The 26,352-nt window shown below is 46.7% G+C and overlaps 1 long non-coding RNA gene across 1 annotated transcript; it reads right to left on the bottom strand.

The window, feature by feature from the left end:
- Positions 1 to 351: 351 nt before the first annotated feature.
- On the bottom strand, positions 352 to 11,125 carry LOC112633537. Its single transcript, XR_003121542.1, has 6 exons — positions 8,515 to 11,125; positions 6,721 to 6,858; positions 6,435 to 6,515; positions 3,846 to 5,010; positions 1,810 to 2,320; positions 352 to 408 (listed from the first exon to the last, which is right to left on the bottom strand). It is a non-coding gene; the product is annotated as an uncharacterized LOC112633537 (long non-coding RNA).
- Between the last annotated feature and the right edge of the window lie 15,227 nt (positions 11,126 to 26,352).

Genomic DNA, 26,352 nt, shown 5'->3' with positions numbered 1-26,352 from the left:
GAGGCCAGAAGAGACAGCAGTGAGGCTGACCCGGAGCAGGCTCTGCCTTCCGGGCCTCCTGCGTGGTTTATCTTGGCCAGGTCCCTCGCCGTGGGAGGACATTACCAACACGCCTCCTTTGAAACATCACCTGAAGACTGAATCATTTCATCCCTTATTGTAGCCAATATCTCAAAACCCTGGAAAAGAGTTCTAATCAATAGGCTGCGAGGATGATGAAAACCTGTGACCAGGAAAGAAACACATTATTAGGAAGATCAAAGGACAATAGAGCTCTAAGAGGAGGAGGTGGGGGTGTCTGGGCCTCGCTGGGTCGATGTGGATGAGAAAGCCCCGTTCTTTTCTTCCTTTGAGAGGATCACGTTTAAGTGGACTCTCTTTTATGTACATTTTCTTCCATTTATGTCTCTGAAGATGAAATCAAGAATTTTTGTTACATTATGTATATGCATATATATGTACAAGTCTGTAGAACCCATAAGCATAAGAACATTGGAGTGGGGTTTTTTTTGTTGTTTTTTGGGTTTTTTTTTTTTTTTTTTTTTTTTTTTTACCTTTTGGCTCGCAGATGTGTGAGGACGTCTGCCTCCCAGAGCTCTGCGCATGAGGACACAGGGACACACCTAGCCATTCTACATGGCTGCACCCTCATGGTGTCCACCCCACATCATCCAGAGTGTGGAGGGAACGGAGTGGGCCAGCAGCAACCCTGCACTCAGAGTGCGCTGTGCCAGGGTCTGCTCCTGGCTCTCCCGTGCAGCTCCATCCTGCAGCCTCAAAACCAGGGATTCTCGAAAACCCCCTGCAGGATCTAGAGATGAGCAAGCTTGGGTCTTCCTTGTTCCCGAAGGAGGGGTGCAGAATTCATGTGAGAACCGGGCTTCTCATCAGCCCATCATGGCCTGAACTCCTGGTAGAAGATTTCAGACTCCAGATCACCAAATTCTAGGAGGGGGGTGGGATGGGAATATCGACTGATGGAGGACAGGAAAAGGAAGGAGGCCTCATCCCCCCTGAGAAATTGAACAGGGGTTGCAAGAGAAGAGGATGCTTTCTAGAACATTGAACAGGGAAACAGAGTTCTGGAGGGAGCAATGAATTCCCAGGTTTACCACCTGTGCCATGGCTGGACTGATGCTTAGAGATGCCACATTTGGCAAAGAAAAATACAGGATATCAGCTAAATTTGAATTTCAGATAAAAAATAATTTTTAAAAAAGTGTATCTCTGTTAGAGGCACACTGGTGGTAAAAAACTACTTGTTTGCCAGGCGCGGTGGGTCATGCCTGTACTCCCAGCACTTTGGGAGGCTGAGGCGGCCTGATTACGAGGTCAGGAAATTGAGACCATCCTGGCTAACACGGTGAAACACCATCTCTACTAAAAATACAAAAAATTAGCTGGGCGTGGTGGCGGGCATCTGTAGTCCCAGCTACTTGGGAGGCCGAGGCAGGAGCATGGCGTGAACCCGGGAGGTGGAGCTTGCAGTGAGCCGAGATCCCGCCACTGTGCTCCAGCCTGGGCGACAGAGCGAGACTCCGTCTCAAAACAAAAACAAAAACAAAAACAAACCCAGCAAAACACCAAAAAACCAAAAAACATAACTACTTGTTATTTATCTGGAATTCAGATTTAACCAAGCATCCTGCATTTTATTTGGCAGCCCCACCTGTGGCCACTACTCCCAGCTCTTCATCTCACCAGTCGTTCATTTATTCACCAATGAACTTGGTGGCTTACAAAAGTTCTATAATTTGGTAGGCACAGGGCCAGACTGGGGAGGAAGGCGGGGTCCCTGTCTCTGCTTACGTTCTGCTGTTGGTGGTCCGTTAGAGCATTTGTCTCTCACTGTGCGTTACACAGCAGGATCACCTGGAGGTCTTGTGCTGTTGGCAGGACAATGGGCTTCCAAAAGTGTCCAAGTCCTAATCCCTGGTCCTGTGAACATGTGACCTTACACAGCAAAGGGGACTTTGCAGATGTGATTCAGTCAAGGACTTTGAGATGGGAAGATCGCCAAGGCGTGCCCACCCTAATGACACGGGTCCTTACATGGGTCAGAGGACGATATGACGATGGAAGGTCAGAAGACACGGGGCTGCTGGCTTTGAAGGTAAAGGAAGGACCGTGGGCCAAGGAAATTAAAAAAAAAAAAAAAAAAAAAAACACGAGGAAACGACTTCTTCCTTGCAGCACCCAGCAAGGAACGCAGCCTCCCGACTCCTTGCTCTTAGCCCAGTGGGATCCCAGACTACAGAACTGTAAGGTGGGGAGCGCGTGCACTCTGCGGTCACTGAGTTTGTGGTCTCTGCTCCAGCAGCTGCAGAAAATGCAGACTGTTACAATAGATTCCTGGGCCCCAGCACCTGACTTCTGAATTCCATAGACTGCAGAGGGGCCTGAGAATCTGCATTTCTAGCACACTCCAAGGTGAGGCTTATGCTGCCGGCCGGGGACTCCCCTTTAAGAACATCAACCTAGAGCAAAGGTGTTAGAAAGGGGCAGCTGTGCTCCGTTGTGCAGGGGACGGAGGGGATGACGATCCTGTTCTTGGCTGACAGCAGCCCTCCTAGTGCTGGGATAGGATTCAGGGTTCCTGGTCTACACGATATGAAAGGGCTGCTGCAAGGCCCAGGCCGGGACACTCAGTCCCTCCAGGTACCAGAGGGCCTTGTAGGGACCACCTCATTCTCCAGCCTCATTTGCAGATATGGCCTCCAAGTCCAGAGAGTGGGAGGGACTTATCCGGGGCCCCGTGGACAGGCGGTGCCAGCGTCAGCACCAGAGTCTGAGTGATTCCATTCCAGAGACTTTTTCTAGGCCACCAGCAAGAGAGAATGGAGCTCCAGGTATGCGGGGAGAGAGAGCACAGGGAGCCTAAGTGCTGAGGACCCTACAGCCTGCAACGTCTCGGCCACCTGCTAGGCAGAAAGCACAGGGTGGGTGGAGGGAAGGTTCTCATTGTGCCTCAGGATCCCTGGCAGCTCTGGCACGGTCACCTGTAACTGGGACACAGCTCAGCCTCCAGTTCCAGCCCTGCCTGGCATGTAATGACGGCTGAGAACAAGCAGCAAAGTGGCAGCAATTTGTAAATAATTATGCCCCGTGAGACCCGTGAGAAGCCCAGGCTCCCAGAGGGAGTGAACTGCCCAAGGCCAGGCAGTGGCAGGTGGTGGAGCTGGGGGCGCCACTTGGGCCACCCATCCCACATCCGGACTTCCCGCCCATCCCAGCAGCCCTCAGACGGTGGCAGGGAGGACAGGCTTGGCCGCAGCCGCACACATTTCATTCTCGTCTCCGGCCGATCTCATTCCCTCCCCCGCTGGGCGCTCCTGGCAGTGAATTTATATATAACACGGTGCCCGCCCCTCCCAGCCCATTCCAGGAGAAGCCTCTTTGAAGGCAAAATAGATTCCAGAATGATCGTTCACTAAGAGACATTCATCAGTGAGATGTCCTCCATAAAACTGAAATATCATGAAATCGCACGCGCATGGGCCAGGAGCTGGGCAGCGGCTATATTTCAGCGCAGAACATGGGCCACGCAGAATACAAGCGACTGTTTTTGATAAATTAGACCCCGGTTTACACTGTTACTTGCTTGTTGGAGAGAGTGAAATGGCCATTCAATCAACATTCTGACTCCCAGGAAGGCAGGGACAGCGGCCTCATCCCCAATCAGTCACCGGCACGGCCGCAGGCTGGCTCTCGGAAGGGCCTGGGCCCACTCCTGGCGTCCCGGGGAGAGCCAGACTCAAAACAGCGTGTCAAGGTGACAAACGGCACCTGGGAAGTTTCCAGTCATGGGAACGGGGCTCGTGTACCAGAGCCCATCCCTAGCCTACCTCCTCAGCCCTTGGCCTTCCTTGGAGGATCTCCTGGCCGGGGAGAAGGGCCGCTGGCTGGTGCAGGCACCCGAGACATGCCTGTCCTCTGGGAGGAGGCAGCCACGTCCATCAGGCTCTGAGCCTTGCTTGAGCACTCATGAGGGCTGTGACGGGAGACAGGGTGGATAAGGAGGGTGGCTGTAATCTGCGCCTCCTGAGCTCCTCGGGGCGATGTGCTTTGTCTCCTACAAGCCTGAGATCTCCCTTAACCACCCTGCAGAAGATGAAACAGCATCTGCAGGCCCATCACCTGCCTGAGGCCTCATCTGGGTCTGGAGGCAACTCTGGGATCCAAACCCAGGTGTCCTTGCATTAGCAGCCAAACCCCTAAACGGCCCGGCCTCAGCTGACCCGCACTTCAGTTACGATCTAAGTCACGAACGTGGTCGCAGAACTGGATCTAGATCTAACGAAAGCAGGTTCAACAGCCCATATTTGCGAACACTTCCCGGGGGGACGGTCTCTGCTGAGCACTTGGCCGCCTTCACCCCACTCAGTCCTGTCGAGACTGGAACTCCCGGTAGGCTGGAGAAGCAGCCAGGCTTGACACAGTTGATGAACTCGCCCTGGTCAGGAGTACGTGGGCAGCAGAGTCGGGCTGGGGACCCGGTCTGATGATAGAAATGTCTCCGCCTTTGGCCACACTGCACCTTCTGCTGCCGGTAGGCCCCAGACTCCCGGATGGGCACGGCTGAGTCCCTCTCCCAGATGGAGATTTCCATTTGCAGTGGCGAGAAGGGGCTGTGTGGACCCCAGTGCACCCACCCAGAGCTACTGAGGGTGCAGACACGGCACCCATGCCAGGGGTTGCTCCTTAACAAGGCGGCTCCAGACACGAAGTCGGTACCTGGCGAGCTGCTCTCACCTCTGATTTTGAACATGCTTTATAGACATCAGTTAAGTATTGATTGATAAACGAATGCATTAAGATCCTGAGAAATGACTCCAGGCACAAAGTAATGACTTGTTACTGTGAAAAATACAGCTTGGAGGCATGGTGATTTCTCACCCATCAATGGCCCCTGGTTCTGCACTTGCTCTGGGCAGGAAATAAAAACAGGCAGAAGCAGGATTGGCTGAGACCTGCAGAGATGGGATTTTGAGTTTTGGAGAGGCACTGGACCTGTGGAGTAGAGGAGAGTAGCCTTCAGCTGCTGACCAGCTGCTGATCAGACACTGCACTGTGGTGGAACGGCTCTATCCTCCACACCTCTCGCCTCTCTGCCCGCTCCCACTTTGCTGGTGACCCCTTTTCTGCCAGCCTGTCTGGGGGTGAGCCTGCCGCAGGCTGCCTGGCTCTCTGCCCGTGTCCCTCCACATCCACCATCTCCCTCTCCCACCCTTGCCCTGCCTCCCTGCAACAGCCCTCGTTGGGGAGGGTCCAGCCCAGCCGCCCTGCCTTCTGTGCTCCATGCTCCCACCCACCAGAGCACCATCTTCCTGGAGTCCACCTCTTGCTTCCTGTGGCCCCCTGGGCATTTCCACCCAGCGTTCATGCTAGGCTCGCCCTACCTCCCTGTCCTGTCTCAGGTGAGAGCCTGGGAACTGCCAGCGGCTGTTGGTGTCTGCCTGCCCGTCCCTCCCTCCCTCCTCCCGTGGCCAAGGATCCCCTCAAGTGCATATTAGTTCAACACCTGCCCCTCGAGGGGTGCTATGCCGTGCACTCCACCAGCCGAGGCAAGGGGGCGGGGGTGCACGGTGAGGGTCCCAAGTTCTCCTGGTGGCAACTGACCTAATCACAGGAACCTGTGGGAGAAGCAGCCACAGATGTGAACAGAGCGACTGGGGTGGGGCAGCCCCCAAATAAGGACTCACAGATGCGATCAGATAGCGGTGCAGTGCCCAAATTAGGACTCGTGACATGATCTCCACTCCCCACGGAGTCCCCACAGGGCACGCAGGCAGTCGGGCTGAGCTCCCAGGAGGGGAAGAGGCCCTGCTTACTCTGGCCACGGCCTCCCTTCCTCCTGCCTTGCCAGCCCCTCGCCAGCCTGGGGTCCTGGCACATGTATGCCGGTGCAGCCCTATCTCCTCTGAACTCCCTTTTTATTCCTTTCTGTTGACTCAGTGCTCCCTTCCCTCTGGGGCCATGAAAGGACCCTTGGGCTCTGTCCTCTCACCTCCTCCCAGTCTGTCTCTGTCTCCCGTGGTGATGTCATCATTGGGTGGAAGCCAACCAGGTCCCTGCTGCCCCAGTGTCTGGTTACCCTTTGCTGGACACCTCCACTCACATTTTCCCAGGACAGCCTTCCCCCTAGTCCTGGTCCCTGAAACTGGGGAGAGCACCTTTCCTGGCAGGTGAGGCCCGAGTGATTTAGACCTGAGCAGCTCTGGGCATTGCACTCCTCCAGCCACAGAGAGATGAACCTGAGGACCGGGTACACAGAGGGGACAGGAAACGTTGGCGGGGACCCTGGCTTTCCCTCTGAACTTGTTACTGAGAGGACAGAAGGTCCCTGGCTCCTACTGCTAACTTGTCAGTAGAGGGCACCCAGACACCCGGCACTGGGAGCTGGAAAGAGCCTGTGTGCCTCCGTCAAGCCATACCTGAAGCCTGGTCTGCACTTGGACTTGTCACTTCTGTGGGTTGACAAAGGCCCTTTTGCCTTAGTGAGTTCTCAATTGCACCTGTACGAGTATCGGTTAGTACAGGCCACCTAAACCGCAGACTTGCAGGCTGGGAAGGAGCCTTACCTTACCTCCTCTCCTCCACCTGCCTTCCAGAAGTACCTCCGCAGCTGACGCACAGCTCCAGGGAATGGCCGATGGGGACAGACCATGGGTCAGGACTGCCTTGGGTCAGGACCTGGGATCTTGCTGCAGCTCCCCTGACCTGTAGAGAAACGCCTGGCCTGTGCAGACGCCCAGCAACCATGCTAGGAGTGGAGCTGGCCCATCTCAAAGGCCCCCTTCTGCTGTGGCATTTCCTGCTGCTGGAGGAATGAATGTCAGCCGGTGCTCTCTGTCTGGTCTGAAAGGTTGATGTGAATTGTGCACTTGATTTTGGCAGCTGACTGCGCTGATTCTCCAGCCCTAATTGTAATGAGCATGAGCATGAATGTCTTGAAATATAGACACATACGAGCTGCCAAATACAGTGAGTCATCATATTCCCAACTTTCAGGCAAGCTTGGGTGCCAGGGTAAGCGACCTACACATCAAAGAGATGGAGTCCTGGCTTCTGCGGGCGGGGCGGGGAGGGCGCTGGGGAGCTGCTGGCTCTGGGGTGGGCGCGCATATTCCTTTCTGTCAGATCAGAGGGTGCCTGAGAGGTGACAGAGACGGGGCTAGTTAGTCCTGTGAAATTCGAGATGGGCCTGGCAAATCATCTTAATAAAAGGCTCTCTGAAGAGAGTAATTGGGGGAGTTGGGTGGAGTCCCCGCAGCTCCCACAGGTTGGCAGGTGCCGAGGGACAGGCGAGCCTACCACTCCGCGGGGAGTGCAGGCACGTGTGCATGAGCGTGAACACGTGTGTAAATGTATGTAGTGTGTGCATGTGAGTGTGTGTGTTGTGGGTATGTGTGTGTGAAGGGTGTGTGTATGTGAACGTGTGTGCATGTGAGTGTGTGTGTTGTGGGTATGTGTGAAGGGTGTGTGTATGTGAACGTGTGTGTTAGTGTGTGCATGTGAGCGTGTGTTGTGGGAGTGTGTGTGAAGGGTGTATAAACGTGCGTGTGTGTATGTGAACGTGTGTGTGTTAGTGTGTGCATGTGAGCATGTGTGTTGTGGGAGTGTGTGTGTGAAGGGTGTATAAACCGTGCATTTGTGTATGTGAACGTGTGTGCATGTGAGTGTGCATGCCGTGGTGGAGTGTGTGAAGGGTTTGTGTATGTGAACGTGTGTTAGTGTGTGCATGTAAGCGTGTGTGTTGTGGAGGTGTGTAAACGTGCATGAGTGTGTGTATGTGAACGTGTGCACGTGAGTGTGCATGTTGTGCATGTGTGTGTGAAGGGTGTGTATGTGAACGTGTGTGTAGTGTGTGCATATGTGTGTATGTTGTGTGTGTGTGTGTGAAGGGTGTGTGCATGTGAGCATGTGTGTTAGTGTGTGCATGTGAGCGTGCATGTTGTGGGTGTGTGGAGGGTGTGTAAACATGCATGAGTGTGTGTGTATGTGAACGTGTTAGTGTGTGCATGTGAGCACATGTGTTGGGGTGTATGAGTGTGTGCATGGAGGGTGTATAAGTGTGCCTGTGTGTATGTGAACGTGTGTGTGTTAGTGTGCACGTGTGAGCGTGTGCTTTGTGGGAGTGTGGGAGTGCATGTGGAGGATGCATAAGCGTGCATAAGTGTGTGTGTGACTGAGCTTGTGTGGTCCTGCACAGTTGCATGTGCTTGTGTGCTTTTGCATGTGCAGGCATGTCTGCAGGTGCCGTGTGTGTGCTCACCAGGGACTCTGGCCCATGGGTGCATGCGTGTGATGTGCGTATTCAATGTTGGGGAGACTCTGGACGCACTGATCCTCCTGTGAGCTTCTGCACTGCAGCCTAGACTCTGGGTGTGCCCAAATGGGTGAGGAGGGCTGCAGGCACAGCTACCGGTGCAGGTGTCTGGAGCTGTGGCCCCACTCGTCTACACCAGGGTCCTGGGAGGGCCAACAGGGGCACGACTCCCCTCCTCGACTCACAGCTGTGTCCTGTGAGGCTGCTGCATGGCTGGCTGTCCCATCCACCTCCCTTTGTCCAGCCTGTGTCTTCTCCACTCTTGCTTGGTGAAACCTGCAAGGCCTTTGGGAGCTCCACCTTCTCCATGGCATCTTCTCTACAGGCCTCGCAGGCCTCTCTGCAGCCCGGCCACGGTGCTTGGCATCCTATCAGGCGCTCTCCTTCTCTGCTGTAACACAGACCCTTGTTTGCGGGGCTCTCCCTTTGTGCCTGTCCATCACCTCCCCCAGGGCAGGGTCAGTCAGCACCTGGCACCGAACAGTGTGCACTGCAGTGTCGATGCTGAGGACGAACCTGGCTCTCACACCCTCCAGATGGTGGTGTGATTTTGAGGACTTGGATCTCAGCCATCCCTGGGGCAAGGGGGGGCTTTGTCACTCTGAACCGGGGAAGTCTCTCCCTCCTCCCGCCCAGCTCTCCAAGTGACCCTGGGCAGGTCCTTCCTTGGGGTTGCCTCTGTAGGATTGAGCTAGATGCTCCCTGAGTTCCCTCTCAGAGAAGCTGGGTTATGCCTTAACTTTCCCCTGGAGCTTTCCAGAGCCCCTGGATCCTGCCAGCGTCACTCCCAACAGTGGCCAGAAGGCGGAATGAGAGTCCTGCTGCGGTTCCTGGACCTGACATTTCAGGAGATCCTGGGCAAACCCCACAGCCCTCACCTCATTCCTCTCAGCCCCGATGGGGCGTGAATCCTGCCAGCTGCCCCACAGAGCCATCAGCAGCTCAGATTCCTGAGCCAGCCCCCATGGAGCCCGGGAGGAATCCGGCAGCCAGTTCCAGTCCTGAGGAGGATGAGGGGCAGGCCCATGGAAGGATGGAAGGATGGAAGATGGGATCTGGGAGAAAGGAGGGAAGGGGAGCTGGGCTCTGGGGCTTTTGGCTTCTGCAGCCACTTGGACAGAGGTGAGAAAACTCAGAGAACAGCGTGGTGTGGAGTCCATGGTCCACTTTGGGACACTGCATGGGACTGTCAGATGTGTACCCCAATTCTCAATCCCCCACTTCTTCAGCCACAGAGGTGGCCACATGCCATGCCCAAGAACTACTCTGCCAGCTCCCCTTTCAGAGGGTGGCAGCTATAGAGAAATCATCAGAGCTATGGGTGGGGAAGGGCCGCCTGGGCAAAGTCACCTGAGGGCTGACCAGGCAGGACTAACCTCCTCTGCTTTCTGGTCTCACCTTCTTCCTGCTGCTTGGAGCAAGAATGCAACTGCTGCAGCTACTGACCAGAGGTGATGTGGACAACAGTCCATGTGAAAAAGGTCAGAACAGAAAAGATGGACACAGCCTGGTCCTGGTGACCAGGGAGTGGCCAAACCAGACTCTGACAGCTGGTCCCAGACTTTTCTACAAAAAGAATAATGAACCTCTTTGCAACTCAAGCCGTTGCGTTGCAACTCAATCTAATTGTACCTGATACAGACCTGTTCCTTTGGAGGGCCTTGGGACACACAGAGGGGATATCGCAGATAGGACCACCGGGAGGTGAAGAGGCTAAGATGCTAGCAAAGGGCAGGTCTGTGAGAGAGCCCTGGAGGGTGGGTGACAGCAAAGCTGACAGAGGGGGTGTTTTAGGAAAAGCCATGGGATGCTGCATGTCACAGGAGAGTAGATGGCCTGTTGGATTTGAAGACACTGAGGTCAGGACCCGACCTAGGACAACTTTGGGCTGTGAGGTAGGGACCTGGGGTATAGTACTTGGTTATCAAGGGGAGAGAAGGAGCCAGCAGTCCCCGTGAAAATGCTTTTGAGAGACGGGAAGGAGCTGGAAGGGTCTGATATAAGGATACTGAAGAGCAGCCTTGGAAGCCCACAGAAAAGACGAGCTTTTAGAAAATAATAAGGAAGGCTGGTGCAGAGGGTGGGTCCCGGGCGCCGCAGCGGGATTGGCCTCTGGTCGGAGGGAGCTTGGGGTAGGGGAAGATGTGAGTGGGTTTGTACATGCACTGCTGTGAGATGAGGGGGTTTGTATTAGTCAGGGTTCTGCAGAGAAACGGAGCCAATAGGATAAATGTGCATAGGAAGAGATTCGTAAGGAGATAATTCATGCGATTCTGGAGGCTGAGAAGTCCCACAATCTGTTGTCTGCCAGCCGGACACCCAGGAATGCTGGCGGTGCAAGTTCCAAGACCTGAGGGCCGGGATCCAAGGGTGTGGACTCCAGTCAGAGCCTGAAGCCCTGAGAACCTGGAGTACCAATGGCCGGAGAAAATGCATGTCTCCCCTGGGTCAGGCAGAGAGAATCCAAACTCCCTCCACCTTTTTGTCCTATTCAGGCTTCCACAGATTGGACGAGGCCCACCCACCTTGGGGAGGGGCCACCTGCTGTGTTCAGTCCACCAATGCAAACGCTAAGCTCTTCCAGAAACACCCTCCCAGACACCCGGGAAGTCACGTACCCACTCTCCGGGTGCCCTGGGGCACAGGCAAGCTGACAAGCCGGTTACCCCTCAGAGCTCCTGCTGCCTCGCCTGCTTTCTCTCGGAAACGTGATTGGCCTCAGCTGAAAGTGAGGTGAGCGTGCAAGTGTGAGTGTGAACTTGTGTCAGTGTGCGTGTGCATGGGTGGAGTGTGTGTGCGTTTGATGACGATGATGGAGCCCAGTGACCCATCGTCCATGGGGTGTCAGAGCCTCCTAGGATGACCACACTGAAGGTACGGAAGGAGGCAGCTGGCTCAGCATCAGATGTTTCCAGCATCCGCGGGAGTGAGCCGGAGGCTGGTGGGTGGTTGTGATGTATTTCTTTCGGAATGGATCCTGCAGACTCTTCTCCCTCCCAGTCTCTGGTGCCTCCAGACGGCACAGCACTGGAAGGAGGAGGACACCAGCAGTGTTGCTTGTTTGCTTACAGAGGGTGTGCAGCAACAGCAGTAGCCTGGGGCCAGCTTTGGGAGTACCAAGGATATTTCAGGGTTTTAAACCAAGGGATGACACAGTGGGCTTACATTTAGAAAAAATGCTTCTGGTGGAAAGGACAGGGAGAGACTGAATAAGTTTGGGGTAAGTGGCAAAAATCAGAGAAAGAAAAGCTTCCAGGAGGTCTGAGCCCAGGAAAGTGACCGTAAGGATCCGAACTGAGGAAGTCATCCTGGAGGTGGAGGCATCAGGCCCAGCTGGAAAGATTGTGAGGGCGAAGAACCTGCAGGACCCGTTGTGAAAGAAAAGAAACAAGCTCAGTTTTGAGTATTTTGCATTCTTCACTTGGGGGGAAAACAGAGCCATAAAAATTGCAGGCAGGTGCGCATCATGTCTTGGTAATTTCCAAAGGATTGCTTTTAATATGATAGGCACATAAAAGATTTTAAAAGCAACTGCTTTACATATACATTATCGACTGCTCCAGGAGCCTTATGGCACCAAGGGAGAGCTTTGCTATTAACCACAGCTCCATGGCAGCAGGTAGCTGAGGGAACGTGAGGACATCAGAACTGGGGTTCACAGGAGGTAAAACCTGCAGCTGCTTGTAGGAGGCCTCAGGCTTCCTGCACCCGCCTCTGTTATCCTCTGGATTGGGGCAGCCAGCACAGCAAAGAGCTGGCCCCCGGAGCCCACAGCCTGCAGGGAGACAGACAGGAAAAGAGATGATGAGACGCTCTCTCATTATAGCAGGCACTGTTTTACCACGGCATGGCAGGAAAAACACCTAGATTTGCTGGGGCATCTGTTGAAATGAGGTAGAGAAGTTTCCTTCTTCACAATCTCCTGAATTCTTTCCCGGGGAAGTGACGAAGGGGTGACGTTGTTGTTGCTCAGAAGTTTCTTGACGGCCTGCTTGGGGCAGAATGTGGGGATCTGAAGGGTACAGGTGTGAGCACAATTCTTCATGGATTGTTGTGTGAGATGATGAGAAAGGAACTCACCCATCTCTCTGGAGGGAGGAGGAGACATGGGGGCAGGGGGAGCCAGAGGTGACAGAAAGTGACGCACACCCCAGAGTCACCCCTTCTATCACGCCCAATATCTGTGAGGCTGCTGAATTTCCAGCCTGCTTGGCCATGAGTGGGTCTGCGGAGAAACTGGTGGGAGCTCCAGCCTTTGGGTATAGCTGGAGGCATGAATGTCTCACCATGCCTGCGAGCATGAATGCAGAGAGGCAGCCAGGAATAGGGGGGTTTGAACAACGTCTCCCAAATTCAGAGAGGCAGAAAGACCCTGGCTGACACCTGAGTTTCTCGTGTTACTTCACGAGGTGTAGATGATATGATGATGCAAGAATCCAAAACTTCTCCAGACAAATCCATAGGAGTAGTAAGAGATCACTGGTTAGATTTTTTTCATTTGTTGAAATTCCATTTCATTCTTATTTGAATCTATCCATTTTATTGCAGGCAAGTCTTTGATTCCATCGTAGTTTTGAAATATTTGCTATACATATTGTGCATGACAGCCCACATATCTGAAGTCTGACTTTGTTCTTTTCTCCTTGCTTCCTGTTTTGGCTGAGTTTTGCTCTGTCTGGCTGGCTAGTTTATTTCTACAATTGTGTGATTTTTAGTTATGAACTCATATGGATTTGATATCTATGGAAGGTCTCTGGGGAAGCAAGCTTTTTCAGGACATGAAAGGGCTTCAAATATTTGGGGAGAATTTTCTTCTTGTGCCGAATCCAGGGCTGAGAAAGACACTTTTCATGGCTTTCTGCTTCTGTCGGACCGTTCCTCCTTTCCCACTCATCTTTTCCTTCTCTCTAGCCCTTCCCGACTCCTGGCATCGTGGGGGGTAATTTCCAGTCCAGCTATGAATGACTGGGAAAGAAATATTAACATTTCCATGGTTGATTTTAGATGTATTAGCTTATTCTTGCTTAAAATTGGTGATTGCTTTATATATTTTTAAGCTAAATTATTATGAGCATACAAATTGATCATTTTTCATCTCCCTGGTAAAATACTTACTGTTTTCATCCTTTCACTTTTAAAAAACGTAAAAGCAGTATTTTAAATTCAGAAATAATTTTATGTATTTATGAGGCTCAATGGGATGTTTTGATATGTGCGTACATTGGAGAAAGGTTAACTCCAACTAATTAACGTGCCCATCACCTTACCTGCTCATAATTTCATCACTTTTCATCCAGCTAGGTGGCGTAGCCTACCGCAAGTTGATTTAATCCTAGCTCCTCTGGGGAGATGAAGAACATGAGAGCCATTATCCTGAAGACTTTGCTAGGTCTGAGCCCTTGCTCTTGCCTCCAGGACCCACTGGCGTTCCTTTCCCTAGCAAAAGGCAGAGGCCTCTGTGGGCTCACGACCCACGCAGCTGCATCTGTGAGTTGCATGTTTACAAACGGCCTGTCTCCTGGAAATAAATCTTTGCACTTTTCTCGGGAAATATAGTCTATAAATCACTGTGACATTTAAGATGAGGATCGCCTCCTCCCGCTCCTCTGCCTCTAAGTATAGGCCCCCCACGCTTGCTGCAGAGCCTGGGAGGTGGCCAGCCCAACTCTGTCTGGCTGGGGTAGGGACAGTCACTTGGAGATGAAATCACTGACATCTTCAAATGTCAGCTTTGTCACCACCACAATGACCTTGCATCGCAATGAGCGGAAAGATGACTTTGTGAAACGTTAAGCAGGTGAGTTGCCCCTGCTTCGTATTCGTCCTGGTCTTAGAATGCCACTGTTGTCATTTTGGCATTCGCTTTTTAATGCTGTGATGATTAATTTTATGTGTCAACTTGGCTGGGCTAAGGTGCCCAGCTGGTTGGTCAAACACAAGTCTAGATGCTGCTGTAAAGGCAATTTTCAGATGTGATTAGCATTTAAATCAGTAGTCTTTAAACGAAGCACATTACTCTCTGTCATATGGGTGGGCCTCATCCAATCAGTTGAATTCTTCAAGAGAAAAGAACTGAAGTGCCTTAGAAGGAAAGAGTTCTGCCTTCAGACTGTCTTTGAACTTAAGACTGTAGCATCGGCTCCTGCTGTAATTTCCAGCCTGCTGGCCAGCTCTGCATATTCACACTTGCCAGCCTCCACAATCGTGTGAGCCAATTCCTTAACTTCTCTTTCTCTGTGTATCCCTTTGGTGCTGCCTCTCTGGGGAGCCCTGACTAATACATATGCAGATGATACGATGCCCGGCATTCTGAATACATGCACTAAATCCACCACGTTCCCACATTTATAGATTTGGATTAACACACTAACTTACTCACGTTTGCAAGTATAAATTAAAAAAAATTGCTGGTGCCAATTTCAAAGTTTTGCCATGAGGTAGCTTGAAGGAATGACATTTTATGTAATTCGCTCAAGGCCGTAGGACATGCGATCAGGATGTAATGCACAGCAACTCTTATTGGGCCCTCTGCTCTGATGCCCCTCACATCTACCACCTCAATGGATTAGCGCTCTCCCTGCAGACACCCCTAACCCCAGCGCTCTCCCTGCAGACACCCCTAACCCCAGCGCTCTCCCTGCAGACACCCCTAACCCCAGAGATCTCCCTGCAGACACCCCTAACCCTGAGATCTCCCTGCAGACACCCCTAGCCCCAGCTCCTACCTATTGTTTCTTTAATGTGCTCATCACACTCCAGCATGTCATGTATTTACTGGCTAAATTGCCTTTTTTAATGTGTTTTCTTGAGATAAATGTCAGCTCACAGAACCTAGCACCTGGCACATAGTAGATGCTTAATTCCATATCTGTTGGAATTGATGCAAATAAATGAATTATTGTCAAGAGGGAGGGAGGGAGAGAGAGAGAGAGAGAGAGAGGCAGAGCTGTAGCTCAGGGAGTCAAAGTGTAACAGAATGAATGAATGAGTCTGGGGCTCCGTCAGACCAACTTCAAGTCCCAGCTCAGTCACATGTAAGGTCATTTAGCCTCTCTGCATCTTGTTTTTCACATCTGGAGTGAGTAGTATGACTTGGAGTTCAGTACTCACCCAGATAATGAAGAAAAGCACAGAGCACAAGCCCGGTGCATAGTCCACACTCAGTGTGAAGGGCATGTTTTATTTTTGTGGGATCCCATAGCACTCTGCTGGCACCCTGTTGAAAGCACCTTCCCCACCTTGGAGTCATTTGTCTTATAGGCACTTTTGTATTTTGTTAATATTTACAAGTGTATATTAAGCCTCTCTTTTTCCCGATCGAGCCTGCTGTGGTGCACTGCAGGCTGGTGCATACAGAGTGCTCTGTGGATGCTTGCTGAGTGCCTGTGTAAGAGGATGGACAGATGGGTCTAGTGGGTTGCATGGCCTGGCTTTCTCCATCCATTTATTTAGATGTGCATTGCCCTGTATGGCAATACTCTGATAGTAGATCTTAGGCAAAACTCAATTTACAGAGGACCCAAGGGTCAAAATCCAAGTCACAGCTGTACTCTGGCACCAGTGATAAGCGACTTAGACAGAGCAGCCTACGACCCTTTACACAATTTTCAAAGTCATCATTCAGTTTAGTCCCCACGAGCTAGATCTGATCATTGTCTCCAGGTGGTGAAGCAGTGATCGACGGCTATTTGGCAGTGAATGAGAGTCCCAGATCAGCTTGAGTGTGGCTGTGAGAGGAGCTGTGGCTCTGGGTGGCATGTTCCCCTACACCTTGGACTTCATGCTCGAGGGGCACAGGTGTGAATGAAGGAAGGCGGACTTTCCTCTCTAGCCCAGAGCTAAGGATGACTCCACTATAGGGAAACTGCTGGGAGGGTGCTTGGTCTGAAGGTTTGTGTCCCTTGAAATTCGCATGTTGAAACTATAACCCCAAAGTGATATATGAGGTGGTGGGAGGGTTGGGAGGTGATTAAGTCATAAGGGTGCAGCCCTCATGAATGGGTTTGGCTCCCTTGTAAAATAGACCCCAGAGAACTCTCTAGCCCTTTTCCTACTATGTGGAGACACAGCAAGAAGACAGCCATCTATCAACCAGGAAGTGGGCCCTCTTCAGACACTGAATCTTCTGGCACATTAATCTTAGACTTCCCAGCTTCCACAACTGTCAGAAATAAATGGTTGTTGTTTAAGCCGCCAGTCTATGGTATTTTGTTATAGCATCCAGAACTGACTAAGACAGAGAGGAACATAAATGGAGCAGGAAAGGGAATTGCTATGAACTGACTGTGAGTGTCTCCCCCAAGATTCATATGCTGAAGCACTAATTCCCAAGGTGACAGTATTTGGAGGAGGGGTCTTTGGGAGATAATCAGATTTAGATGAGGTCTTGAGGATAGAGTCCCCATGATGGATCCCCATAGTGGGATTAGTTTCCTTCTGAAAGGTGACAAGACCCTTTCTCCCTCCTTCATGTGAGGACACAGCAGGAAGGCAGCTGTCTGTGAGCCAGAAAGGGAGCCCTCACCTGGTCGCCCAGCCTGTTGATGCCTTGGTCTTGGACTTTCCAGCCTCCAGAATGGTGAGAAGTGAATTTCCACTGTTTAAACTCCCCTGCTTGTATTGTCTTATTGTAGCAGCCTCAACAGATTAAGACAGGACTCTAGGGGAGAAGAAGAAAGATGGCCCAGATGAAAGGAAGTAGGGAACACAGATCTTTAGAAGAAAGAGGCTGTAATTTTAGACACTGGATGTTAACCTCAGAAGGGGAAACCCTGGAGCTGTGAAGCCACAGAGGCACTCTGACCCACTCTTTCTTTCTAATAATACTGGAAAATCATCTCACTTAAACTAGCAATAAAAGCTTGTGATTAAATGCAAAGTTAGTATTAAAAAAAGGAATAATTAGCATAGTAATATCCCTACAGATGCTAAGGGACAACAGAAAGATATGGTCCCAATAAACCAAAGACTTTAATCTTTCAAAAACAATATACTGTTCTTTGACAAATAACAGAATTTGTGAAAGAATAGCATATATCAGAATTAAAATAACACATAAATAAGATGACTGGATAAGTAGATGACAAATAGAGCTCACAGAATTTAGTAAATGATTAGAAATAAAAGAAACATCATTTTAGAACAAGAGAGATGAAATCAGAGGAAATACACAAATAAATAACCGTCACATATAATATGAACAGATACATATAAAATGTAAAAATGGAAGTATTTTAAAAGAAGGAAAATTAAGAAAGACATTTAAAATATTTGAAAGTAATAATATAGAAGACTAGAAGATTCAACATATGTATCATTGCAGATGCTGAAGCAGAAACCAAAACACAGTACAGAATGAATACTAAAGCCAATACTTACAAAAAAAACTTCCTTAAATGAAAAAAAAAAAAAAAAAAGACTTAAATATTGGGAAAGAACATACCCCGTTTGGGAAAGTCCACCTGAATGGTCAATACAAAAGCATATTCTAGGAAATTATTGGGCTTTAGATTGAAATCCAATTATTTGGGCATTCATGTAAAAAGATCCAGAATCTTACAGAGGAAAGAAAATCAGACTGCATCAGACTTTTTGACAGCAAGTCTTTATACCAGAAAAAGAAATGGAGAAAAAGATTGAAGATACTCAAGGAAAGACAATGTGAGCCAACCAGCCAGACTGACCTTCAGGCATACATCCATATAAAAACTCAGAGAATATTATTACTATGAAGCCCTCCTGAAATGCCTAATACCCCACACTAACTATGTATACTTCCACCACCACTTTGCCCTCATTTTTGTTATATGAAGCTGTTTCTTAGTTAATGTGGGGTACCAGCACCCAGAGATGCTAGTTAGCATGGTGTCCTTGCACCCAGAGATACTAGTTAGCATGGTGTACTAGGACCCAGAGAACTACTTAGCATGGTGTAACAGCACCCAGAGAACTACTTAGCATGGTGTACTAGCACCCAGAAAACTACTTAGCATGGTGTAACAGCACCCAGAGAACTAGTACTAAATGATGACTTTGAGGAAAGCAGTGCAGTATACAATGGCTATATGCTTTAACAATGTAATACCCAAAAAATTATCAAAACTGGGGGTGAAAGGAAGAGGGGAATATGTAAAAAGTGGAGTAATCTGACTGATTGTAAGTACTAACTGAGAAAGAGGGCAGATCATGAGGTCAGAAGATTGAGGCCATCTTGGCTAATATGGTGAAACCCCGTCTCCACTAAAAATACAAAAATTAGCCAGGCGTGGTGGCAGGTGCCTGTAGTCCCAGCTACTCGGGAGGCTGAGACAGGAGAATGGCATGAATCCAGAAGGCGGAGTTTGCAGTGAGCCGAGATTGCACTACTGCACTCCAGTCTGGGTGACAGAGCGAGACTCCATCGCAAAAAAAAAAAAAAAAGAAGTAACTTCAAATTAGTTCTTTTGGGAGAAGGAGACTAGAAAGACAGCAGGGAACCGGGAGCCATTCTTTAAGAAAAGAGAGGATAATGAAAATACAAAGTTACTAGAGTAAAGATATCCATTAGAACAAAAATTCATGCCCTTCTAGATACTGAAAGACATGTGAGAAAAAAAGCAAGTTGAGTGTTGTATGCAGTGAGTGAATATCTGTGCGTGTGTGTGACATGCCATGTATATGCATGTGTCATATGACTGTGGCAGACTGAAGGCAAAGACATTGATTACAGTGATAAATAATACACAAAATGGGCTTAAAATAAATGGAAGAAATATTATTTTCAGATTGATGAACAAAGTGAAATCCAACTCTATGCTATATACATGAGACCTGCCTAAAATAAAGAAATTCAGAAAACAAAGTACAAATTAAGATATCTGGGGAAAATGCAAACAAAAAGAAAGCAGGTGTAACAACCATGCTCTCTAACAAAGTAGATGTTAGAGCACATGGCATTGAAGGAGATTTAAAAGGAGGCATTTTCATCACACTAAAGCCACAATTCACCATGAAGGCATCACAGTTATTAATATACATGTGCCCAATAATATAGTCACTTTCAAAGAGTAAAAAGTGCAGGAGATACAATGAGAAATGGATAAAAATACACTCAGGACAGGAGAATTCGCCACACCACTCTCTATCCAAGACAAACTGTTAGTAAGAAGATAGAAGACTTCAATGACATGACCAATGAGGCAGATCCTACAGAAATATATTGAACTCTGAACTCTGATAATTGAGAATACATCTTCTTTTTAAAAGCACATGAACTATCTCCCAAATTGACCATATCTTATGCTACAAAGAGAATCTCATTAAATCCAAAGCATAGAAATAATACAATCAGCCTTCTCCTACCACAAGCAATAGAACTAGAAGCTAATTATAGCATTAACAAAACAAAAAGATTTGCCCACTAAACATGTTACTAAATGACTCTTGGAACAATAAAACAAAATAAAGAATAAAAAACAAAATAAAGAATGAAATGACAGAATTTCATAAAATAGAATTTATAGAATATGGCTAAAGCAGTTATAAAAGAATAATTTTAGACAAATAAAATTAATATTATTAAAAATGCAAAAAGGAAAATAAATGAACTAATATCCAACACAAAAACCTAGAAAAGAAACAACACAGTAAACACAAAGAAAGCAGCAAAAAGAAGTAACAAAAGTACTAATGAGTTCAAATGAGTTGGTACCAATGCAATAGAACCAGCAAATACATCCAAAATCTGTTTGTAGACAAACTGTGAGGCCATCTAAAAAAATTCTGGTGAGGTTTGGGAGAAAGAGGGCACAAATACAAAAAACTTAGAAATGACAAATGCATCAAATCCAGAAGAATTTACTTTTTTTAATCAAAAGATTACTTTGTAGAATTGTAGGTAAATAAAGTAAAACACCAAGATAGGATAATTTCTAGAACCCTGCAAAGTACCAGAACTGACTGACCCCATTAAAGCAAGAATCTAAACAGGTCAGTTACCATTAAAGAAACAGAGGAGGTAGTTACAGAGTACTAACTCCTTTCAAACCCCATTACCACAGAGGAAACATACCAAGTTTTAATTAGATCAATTAATAGTAATGATACTTAAATAATTCCAGAGTGTAGGGAAAAATGGAGAACATCGAAATTCGTTTTATGAAGCAAGTAAAACCTCTATAATATGACAGAACTTTTAGTATAAAACAAAAGTGCTAACCAGCTTCGCTTATGAGCATAGATGCACAAAGGTCTTAGCTAAAATGTAATTAAACAGAAGCAAACAGCAGGTAACAAAATAATGCATCAAGACCAAGTGGTGATTTTACCAGGAACAGGAAGAGGGTTCAATACGAGAAAACATATTAATATAATCCATCAAATGAATATAGCTAAGCAGAAATGTCATCTGGTCACTTCAAAAATAGAAGAGACATTTTACATAATCAAGCATATTCATGTTAAAAACACTTGATAAAAATAGCAATTGAAGTATCCAGAAGTTAGCATACTACTCAATGGCAAACAAAAATGTCCTCTGGCTAAAGACAGGAGGAAAACAAGAATGCCTGAATCTCTTCTGCCATCTAGGATTGTATTGAAAATATTAGACAGTGCAATTAGCCAGGAGAAAGGAATCAGAGGAATAGGTACTAGAAAAGCAGAGGAAAAAATAAAACCATCTCTGTTTGCAGATGAGAAAATTATATATCTTGAAAATCCCCCCCCAAAATCAAAGGGGAACTATTACCCAAAAAAGAGAGAGAGAGCGAATTGCTAAAAATGGCATATTATAAAATCAAGATTTGCAAGTCAGTAAGAACTTATGCTTCCAGAAAGATGGATAATTTTCCCTATTCCTTTTACTGATTTCGACTACCTACTGTGGACATTACACACAGAACAAACCTAGGAAGGCTCTCAAGGTGCAGAGGGAAAACCAGACTGACCTCAGCACCCAAGAAACAGCTTGGTGGTGAGTTTCCTGGGTTTTGTTTTGCCTTCATAGTTCCTAGATTTGAAACTGAGGAAGCAAGCAACCTGGAAATGTCAGTGGATGCACACAAATAAACAACCTCAAAAGCCCGTTCGCTCTAGCCAAAGGACAAGAAAAGGGGCAGTCCATCAAGACAGAATGCTTTTAAAAGATAACCAGTGCACTCCAGCAATACCACAGAAGAATCTGGCCGTACCCCAGGTACATCAGAAAAGACAACCTTTACCTAGCAGTAAAGAGGCCTCCCTTACACTGGGAGCCCTAGTGAAGAGCAGGGACTTTCACCCCCATCTAGCAGTGATGGAGCCCCACTCACCACAGTGCCAGCAGAGATCGTATGGGACTAGGATGGCAGTGATGGAGCCCCACCCACCACAGTGCCAACAGAGATCGTATGGGAGCTAGGATGGCAGTGATGGAGCCCCACCCACCACAGTGCCAGCAGAGATCGTATGGGAGCTAGGATCCTCATCTCTGCCCAGCAGTAACAAGGAACCCTCCTCACTGTGGGCATCAAGGGTGAGTGAGTGCGAAACCTGGGTGTCACTTGGAAGGGAAGAGTGGTGTCTCCATCCTTCCCATTCCTTGCCAGAGTGATGTCCCTGGGACAAAGAAAATAATTTATCACCAGCAAATCTACCCTACAGCTAAAACAGGGGGCTTAAGTAAGTCCCAGAATCTCATGACATAATACAAAAATGTCCAGGATTCAGTAGAAAATCACTTATTCTACTAAAAACGGAGGGGATCACACAATGGATGAAAAGACAACCAGTGCATGGCATACAAATTGACAAAGATGTTGGAATTATTTGACAACGGTTTTAAAACAGCAGTGATGAAAATGCTTCAATAAACAATTATGAACACACTTAAATGAATGAAAACAAAGAAAGCCTCAGCAAAGAAATAGAAAACCTCAACAAGGCAACAGAGTTATAAAGAAAAAAAATGAATAGATATTTTATTATATATTTAATTATTTATTTATTTATTTATTTGAGATGGAGTCTCCCTCTGTTGCCCAGGCTGGAGTAGAGTGGTGTGATCTTGGCTCACCGCAACCTCTGCCTCCCAGGTTCAAGCGATTCTCCTGCCTCAGCCTCCCGAGTAGCTGAGATTACAGGCACCTGCCACCAAGCCTGGCTAATTTTTGTGTTTTTAGTAGAGACAGGGTTTCACCATGTTGGCCAGGCTGGTCTCAAACTCCTGACCTCAAGTGATCCACCTGCCTCAGTCTCCCAAAATGCTGGGTTTATGAGCATCAGCCACCACACCCACCCTTGAATAGACATTTTAGAACTGAAAAATATAATTGAAATTTTAAAAGTACAGTGAATGAGCTCAATAGCAGAATGAAATGGACACAGGAAAGAGTTGTGAAATAGAAGATGGAACAATGGAAATCACCCAATCCAACCAACGTGGAGAAAGTAGAAGAAGAAGAATAAAACAACAACAACAACAACAACAACAACAAAAAGTGAACAGAGCCTCAGGGACTTCTGGAATTATAACAAAAGTCTAAATTTTGTGTCATTTTGTCCTGCAGAAGAGGAGAAAGGGGGAGAGGCTGAAAAGTACATGAAGAAATAATGGCTGAAAATGACCCAAATTGTTAAGACACATAAACCTACCTGCAGATTCAAGAAGCTGAAAGATGCTCAAACAGGATAAGCCTAAAGAAATCTATGCCAACATGCATCGTAATTAAACTTCTGAATGGCAAAAAAACAAAGAAAAAAAATTTGAAAACAGCCAGGGGAAAAGAACACCCAACCTAGAAGGGAAAAACGATTAGAATGACGGTGGATTTGTCATCAGGAACCGTGGAAGCCAGGAGGAAGTGACACAATATTTTTCAGCGACTAAGAGCAAAGAACTGTCATCCCAAAATTCTATACCCATAAAAATATCTTTCAAGAAGGAAGGAGAAATGAAGACATTCTCTGATGAAGGAAAACCAGGAGAATTTATCAGCAGCAGACCTATCCTAACAAAATAGCTAAAAAGAGTTCTCTAAACAGAAAGGAAATGATAAAAAGGAACCTTACAACATCAAGAAGAAAAAATGATGAGCGAAGTAAACAAAAATACGAATAAATATAGTAGGCTTTCTTTTTCCTCTTGAGTCTTATAAATTACATTTGATGGTTGAAGCAAAAATTATGATATCATTTGATATGGTCCTAAATATATGCAGAGGATATATTTATGACAGTTATTGAAAGTAATGGCAAAAATTGCAATTATTTTGCACCAACCTAATGTAAACTGGGGAAATGAAGGGTCTTAAAGATAGGCATGATTTCTTTATTTCACTCCACCTAATACAAGGATAACACCAATAGTCTGTGATATTGTGTAAATATAGTATAGTACCTACATCAACCACTAAAAATGCTGTACAGAGAGGCGCATTTTAAACACTACAGATACATCAAAATGGAATTGTAAAAATCTTCAAGTAACCCATAGGAAGGTAAAAAAATGTAAATGAACCCAGAAAGAGAGAGAAAACAAGAGAGAAAAAAAGAAAGAAAGAATTAAATTGGCAAAGTTAAGCCTTAAACAATTAATAATTATATTAATGTGTAAATAATCTGAATACCCTAAAATACGGAAAGTGATAGGATGGATTAAAAAGCACGACCCAATTATATGTTGTCTACAAGAAACTCACTTCAAATGCTGTAATATAGGCAGGTTGAATATGGGCAGGTTACAAAATAGAATGTATCCTTCACCATAAAACAAATCTCAACCATTTTAAAAAGAATTAAAGTCATACACTTGTTCTTTGATCACAGTGGAATCAAACTAGATTATGAATAACAACACAATAACAGAAAAGTCTCCAAACACTAGGAAACAAAACAACATACTTCCGTGAAAGAAGTCTCAGGGGAAATAAAAATACTTCGAACTGAATAAAAATGAAAATATAATTGTTGGGGGAAAACTAAAGCAGTTATAAGAGAGAAATTCATAACAGTAAATGCATATGTTAACAGAGACAAGAAGTCTCAAATAAGTAACCTCAGCTCCCAACTCAAGAACTGAAAAATGGAAGAGCAAAAAAAAACCCAAAAAAACAAAAACACACACACACACACAGAGAAAGAACTAATGAAGATGAGAGCAACAATTTTTAAAAAGTGGAATGTAGTAAAGATATCAATTTTACTCAAATTGATATATAGGTTTAATGCAATGCCTATCCATCTCAGCAATGTTTTTTGTAGATATAGGCAAGATTATTTTAAAATATATATGGAAAAGCAAAGACTAAAATTGCTAAAACAGTTTTACAAAGGGGAACAAAGTGAGAGGAACAGGTCTACCCAATTTTCTTTTCCTTTTAATTGTGATAAAAAACATATAACATAAAGTGTACCATCTTACCCACTTTCCAGTGTATAGTAGTGCTAACTGTATTCCCATTGTTGTACAACTAATCTCTAGAATTCTTCTTATCTTGCAAAACTGAAACTCTATACCTATTAAACAACAACTCTTGAATCCTCCCTGCTCCCAACCCCTGGCAACCACCATTCTGTTTTCTGTCTATAAATTTGACTACAGTAGTCCCCCCTTATCTGAAGGACATACATTCCAAGATCCCTGGTAGATGCCTATAACTACAGATAATACCAAACCCTATATGTGCTGTTTCTGTGATCTGATAGCTGAGACTGATATGAAGTGACTAGCAGGTGGGTAGCAGATACAGCATGGCTGTGCTGGACAAAGGGATGATTCACATCTGGGCTGGGACAACATGAGATTTCATCATGCTACGCAGAATGGCACACGTAACTTCTGAGTTGCCTGTTTCTGGAAGTTTTCATTTAGTATTTTTGAACTGTGGTTGACTGCTTGTAACTGAAACCGTGGAAAGCAAAACAGCAGATAAAAGGGGACTTCTGTACTCTATGGACCTCACGTGAGTGGAATCATGCAGTATTTGTCTTTTCGAGGCTGGTTTATTTCACTTAACGTAACGTTCACAAGGTGCATTCATGTGGTAGCGTGTGTCAGAATGTCCATCCTTTTCAAAGGCTGAATCGTATTTCGTTGTCTGTGTATCTTATTTTGTTTTTCCGCTCATCCAATGAGGGGCGCTTGGGATGCTTCCACTTTTTAGCTATTGGGAGTAGTCCTGGCATAAACATGGCTGTCAAATATCTATTTGAGTCCCCCTCTTTCCCCAGTTTCTGGAGTATATCCCCGGAAGTGGAATCCCTGGATCATATGGTAATAATTCTATATTTATTTTTTAAGGAACTGCCATACTGTTTTCCATAGCAGCTGCAGCATTTTGCATTCCTCCCAGCAGTGTGCAATGGTTCCAACTTCTCCACATCGTTGCCAACACTTGTTATTTTCTGCATTTTTGATAATAGTCATACTAATGGGTATGCTTTATTCATCATCGTTCAAGGCTGGGAACAACCCACGTGGCCTTTGTGGGTGGATTATTAAATAACTGTGGTCCATCCATAACCGTGCCATGGAACACTTACTACTCAGCAATAAAAGAACAAACTACTGATCTATGCAACCATCTGGTAGAGTCTCCAGAGGGTTGTGTAAGTGAAAAACGTCAGTCCCCAAAGGTTACATACTGTACCATTCAATTTCTATAACATTGAATCAACACAGTTACAAAAATGGAGAGAAGGCTCCTAGTTGCCAGTGATTATGGATGTGGCTGTAAGAGGCAACAGGAAGGATCCCTGTAGTGATGGAACTAGCCTGTATTTTGCATATATTGCCATCAATATCCTGAGTGTTACATTTTACTATATGCTTGTTGCATTGTATGTAGTGTATACATATTTTTGCTAGATGTTACCATGGAGGGGAACTTGCTAAAGGGCACATGAGGTCACTGTGTATTATTTCCTACAACTTCATGTAAATCTGTACTTATCTCAGAATTAAAAGCCCAGTTCCAAACAGAAAGGGACAGAATCAATAATTACCATGGATATAAGCCAAAACCTGTTAGAGTATCTATCACTCTGTAACAGATTACCTTCAAATT

This window comes from Theropithecus gelada, chromosome 10, assembly GCF_003255815.1.
Source record: "Theropithecus gelada isolate Dixy chromosome 10, Tgel_1.0, whole genome shotgun sequence".
Classification (NCBI taxonomy): Eukaryota; Metazoa; Chordata; class Mammalia; order Primates; family Cercopithecidae; genus Theropithecus; species Theropithecus gelada.
The sequence above is the reverse complement of the archived record's forward strand: the minus strand, read 5'-3'. Positions and strand labels throughout refer to the sequence as shown.